We start from the raw sequence: 5,833 nt of genomic DNA on the forward strand, positions 1-5,833 counted from the left end.
GCCTCATTTATAACCTTAAGTTATAGGCTAACTTGTAGTTGTATCCATATTACTTGTATAGTAGACTTTCCTATTAGGACCCTTGTATACATGTATATAAAAGATGTTACTATTATATAGAATAATATCATATTTTTTTCTCTACAATTACGCTTGTTTACACACTACACCAGAACAGGTTTTTAGCGGCATTTTTTTAGGCCTTTAGCGGCGCTTTAAGAAGCGCCACAAAAAATACCACTGACGACAACGTCGCTAACTTTTGCGGCGCTTACAGAAAAAAACGCCGCTAAAGATCATGTTCTTTAGCGGTGCTTAGGAAGAAAACGCTGCTAAAAGTAATGTTCTATAGCGGCACTTGGTCAAAAACGCCGCTAAAAGTAGTGTTCTTTAGCGGCGCTTATTTCACAAACGCCACTATTTGATATGACTTTTAGCGGTGCTTTTTTAAAAAACGCCACTAATTTTGGGATTTTTTTAAAATAAAATTTTCTGTTTTTTTCAACCCTCCTACAACAACAAATCAAAAGCAACCAGATCTAAACTAACCAAAAACAATAAATTTATATAATATTTCAAATTAAATGACTAAAATAATATTAATTGATATAAATAAAAGTGAATTCATACTTTTCTTTACAAAAACGTTAAAAGTTAAAATGATAAAAATATTTATGCAATATACACTATGACGGAAGTTATGACTCATCAAACATCTTCATCATAATCAAGTCATTGTTGAAGTTCGCCAGTACTTTTTTCTGCTCTACTTCTCTCGATGCCTCATCTTTTTGAAGTCGTAGCTGTTGTTCTTCATATTTCTTTTGAACCTCTGCTTCTATCGCTGCTTCTCTCGCTGCGGCCTCTGCTTCTCTCGCTGTAGCCTCTGCTTCCCTCGCTGTCGCCTCTACTTTAAGTTGTTGCTGAAGTTCTTCATATTTCCTTTGAACCTCAAATGTGGTCGCTTGCATCTGAGCCATTTGGTCTTTTAACCTCTGAACTTCAGCTTGAGATTGACTCCCCGAAGCCATGTATTAGTGCGAATGGATCCAAAATATTGGGTTAATGATAAAAGATCCTTGAAATCGAACCCGACCATACTTTTCAGACCCAAAACTTCAGTAATAATCCGGTTATCAATGTCTTTAAGATGAACAGAACTATCACTAGAAGCAATCGCTTCAGACTCAAATTTTTTTTCCTTTAGTTTTCCTAATAAATAAATCACATAGTTAGGAACGCAATATATATTAAAAAACAAATGCAATATAACAACAATGCATTACAAGCAATGAATTAAACCATTAGAAAATAAACACTATAAATAATTAAAACAAGTCAAATCAGTATTAAGTAAACGTACCATAATTTCACCACTTGTGAGTCATAGCAGATCCATCTTTCTTCTTATGTAATTTCAAAAGTTGAAGGTGTCCAACTTTTGACCGGACGACCGCTCCTACAATATAGTAGTAAAATATTATTTAATAGAAAGTTATACATATTTGAGAATATTAAAAATTAAAATACCTCCGCCTCACTACACATGCAAAACTTCTCAACTTATTGTGTGAGTGAATTTTTGTTGTCTTTAGCGACTTTTTCGAACTCGTTCACGATCCTACGTTATAAAATTTTTAGTACGTAAATAGTAAATACTATAAACCAAAATAATTACAATAGTTTGAAAGTACGTTGTACCTTGCCTTTCTGAGAATGCCAAAATCTAACTGCATCTTCCCATTGGTACCTCAACATACCCGGCGGGACATTTTGCAATTTCTTATCGAGGGTTGTTTTTGTCTTATAATAATTTTTCTTCAAAGTACTTTTATTGTCTCTCCATCTTTTTCCCAATGCCTTCTTTACATAAGCATCTGAGACCTCTAAAGCAAACTCGCCTACAAAAAACACAAGTTAATAAAGTAAATATAAATGAAACTATTTCCCAAGCATTACAGATGACATTAACATTTTGTTACCTTAATATTATCGAGGGCTTGGTTTTTGTTGCTATCGGGCATTTGACGCCATGACTCGTAGTTGATAGGCAACATATTCGCATTTCGTGCTAAAATGCCCATGTATCCTGCTAAAAGTCGAGCTTCGATCCAACAGTGACCAAATCATTTCGCATACCTTGACACGCTCGATTGGATCTAACTCAGATAACTCTCCAAGTAGCGACGTCCTCGACCTCTGCGTGTCCCACCATTTTCAGCTACAAATGGTATATTATAATATAAGAATTTGAAAAATAAATCAATTATAAGTCAACACGCATGTAAATTAAATGTAAAATTACTTTGAACTTCCGTAGGATCCTCGTGTAATCGAACATTCAAGATCCAATTGATGTCATTGTTCAAGACTATTTGTTTCACGAGTTTGGATCATTTTGAACAATGCTTTCCTTATAATTTTTCTTCTAGGCATTTTATCGCAATACACATAAAATGTAATTAAACTTAATAACTAATTACAACAATAACAACACATATAAAATAGTTGAAATATATAATAAGACCAAGATTTAATACTAATGTAAGTTACATATAATTAAACAATCGTAAAATCTTACTAAATCATTATTCAGTAAATATCTTCATCCGTATCCCGACGAACCCATTGAAATTGTGCACTAGTACTAGGGATATTATCGTTTAAGTTTTGTTCGAAATGGCAAAGTTTCGATCCGTCGTCGATGTTATCTCTACTTCCACCGCCCATGTCAAACAAGTCTCTAGGGATGTTACAGAGTACAACGTACCAACCCTCATCAGTTGGATCTTTTGAGTAAAAAACTTGTTTGACTTGAGATGAGAATACATACGGCTCATCTATTAGTTGTTGTCTGTGTGAATCAATCGGTCAAAGTTCACCATTGTAAAACCAAATTGATCTTGCTTGATTCCACGAGTATGTATTAACATCGCCCAATCACCTCGAAATAAGACAACTTTCCATTTGCCGTAGTAATCCAACTCAATTATGTCAGAAGATGTCCGAAATATTCCACATTTCCCTCGCGGGATTATTGTCCCTAGCACTAGCATAACTTGTAATTGCGAATTAACAACTATTCCACAATTTTGCGTTCTCCTCAACCTCTCGCGATATTTTGTATGAAATCGAATCCGCTGATGAGGAACGCACTATATCTTTTAACCACTTGATTTGGACCTTGGGAGAGCCATTTAACTTCGTGCTCACGTTCTTCCCACTCCAAACCTATTGAATGGAAAGTAAACCGAGTAATTAAAAATGTTATGAAAAAATTATTATTTGTGGTTAAGCTCCAACCGCATCTTGCTTGGCTTAACCATTCATAAAAGATTCGTAAACAACTTATTGATATCTCGATGTTGTGTTATTCGGGAGCGCGAGCGAGATCTCGATATTTGTTTGTACTCACTGTGTTAAAAAATGTTCACTTTGTTAGAAGATAAACAATTATTAGTTTGATAAATATTTATCAAATTTGTAGAACTTACTTCCGTAAAGGTTCCAAAGATTAGTGGTGAAACAGAACATATCGATGTGCTTTGTACCCGCGATAAATGATCTAATTATGCAATTTCAACTTTGCCGATTGGTTCTCCAAAACTTTGGAACAAATAAGTATCGGCTAAGTTATGGTCCATGAGTCCAAAGATTCCTATTTGGTCCATTCAACCTTGTTTCAACATCTTCCAAATATCTTGAGCGAAGGTCATACATTCCTCGCTAAGTAGCCTTCAAAGAATCGATCCTTCCGGATATCGCTTGTTGCAAGAAGAAGACTTTAATTTGGATAGGAACCTAAACACAATATACAACATTATCAAAAGTTGTAACTAAAGGCATAGAGGTTAATGAAGGAAAATTTTAAAAATTTTAATTAACACCTTTCTATGGGATACATCCATCAATAGAAAACGGGTCTGCTAAGAATTGCTTCGTGCGGGAGATGGATTATCAAGTGAACCATAATGGTGAAGAAGGAAGGTGGGAAGATTTTTTCCATGTTGCATAAAGTCAAAACGGCTCGATCCTGTACCTTTTGAAGTTCTTGAACATCCAAAACTTTGCCACAAATGGCTTTCATTATATTGGATAGTTCAATTATACAAGACGTCACCTTCTTAGACATACAACATCGTAGAGTAACTGGCAGTAAATCTTGCATTAAGATGTGATAGCCATGTGATTTCAGTGAATATATTCTTCGATCTTTAACACTAACACATCGAGATATATTTGATGCATACGCATCTGGAACCTTTATATCCTTCAGCACCATGTAAAACAGATCTTTCTCCGTCTTGGACATTAAGAAAATAGAAGGCGGCAATCGATATTTCCCATTCGAAAGTGGATTGGGATGAAGATCAGGCCAAATTCCCATTTGGACTAAATCAAGTCGACTCTGAAGATTGTCTTTTGATTTTCCGTCGACATTCAAAATTGTACCCACAATGTTCTCGCAGACATTTTTCTCAATGTGCATAACATCAAGATTGTGTCGTAAAAGGTGATGCTCCTAATAAGGTAACTGAAAAAAATATTTCTTTTTTCCACAAGTCTGTCTCATTAGGATCGTCCTCTTCGTCGGAGTCATCATCAGCTTTATCATTGTGAAACTTCTAGAGTAATATGCAAAACTTCCATTGTGAAAGTATTATTAGTCCATTAATCATTATTCTAATGCAACATGTTTGCAAAAAAGAATATAACGATGGATAAGAATGAAGCTGGTTCTGATCATAACTCGAAAGAACAAGTTATCCAAAAATAGTAAAGAAGGATGACAAAGAAATTGATTGGGAATGTATATCTTGGAAAAGAAAAAGGTATTCCAAGAACAACAAATAATATGAGAATTGGGCGCCTCAGATATCGCAGCTTGAACTTCTCTGTACAAACTTTCTGAAGATCATTTTGAGTTTGACATGTGTTTAGGAGATCTACAGTGCTTTGTCGATGCCCCAAGATGTCGCTTATCCTTTCCTGTTGATTCAGGTATAGCAAGATCACCACATGCCCAATATGATCAAAATTTGTATCGCTCTGGTCGCCTCATGCCCCATTCTAAACAAAAATTTAAGCCGCCCTTTTCAGGTTTTCAACTCAAATCCCTTTTGGCCTAAGGCGCCCTTTCCGGGTTTTCCCCTTAGCCTCTCCATTTTTCTTTTTCATTTTTCATTTTCATTTTTCATTTTTTTTTGACTCAGAGTGCCCTTTGCGGGTTTTCACCTTGGTCATTTCTCCTTCTTTAAACGAAGTATTTCTTGACTGGATTCGAGTTTATAGGACTAGCAATATCACTCAGGATCAGTGCTCTTCTGAAGAATGTCTTATTTACAACATAGGGACATTCCCGATTTGGCATTCATTTCCCTCTGGAATCCTTTTGGAGAGGAATGATCTTTTTCAACATCCAACCCTCTTGTGGAATTCTCTTATATGACACCGTTCATTATGGGCCCGTATCATTTGTTTCTGGTACATCGACCCTGAAGAATAGCTTTTAACCTTTTTCCTAGGTTCAACTGATCGTATCACGATTGGATCCCTTCAACAAGCAATGAGGGAATTTTAATAGGTAGAACTACCTCAATCCTATAAACCAAAAAGAGAGGCGTTGCCCCAGTACCGATGTTCGACAAATAATGAGGGCAAATGGTAATTTCTCACGTTAATCCTTGTAAGTCTCAGTCATTTTCCTTCAATTTTCGATGTTCAACTCTAGGAACTTCAGTGACGAGTCGTGGTGTCCACTTCTGAGTTAATTTGAGACCTCAGCTATAGTGCTATTGTTTAAGCTCATTGCATTCTCCAATACCCTCTTCTC

This window comes from Gossypium raimondii, chromosome 9, assembly GCF_025698545.1.
Source record: "Gossypium raimondii isolate GPD5lz chromosome 9, ASM2569854v1, whole genome shotgun sequence".
NCBI lineage: Eukaryota > Viridiplantae > Streptophyta > Magnoliopsida > Malvales > Malvaceae > Gossypium > Gossypium raimondii.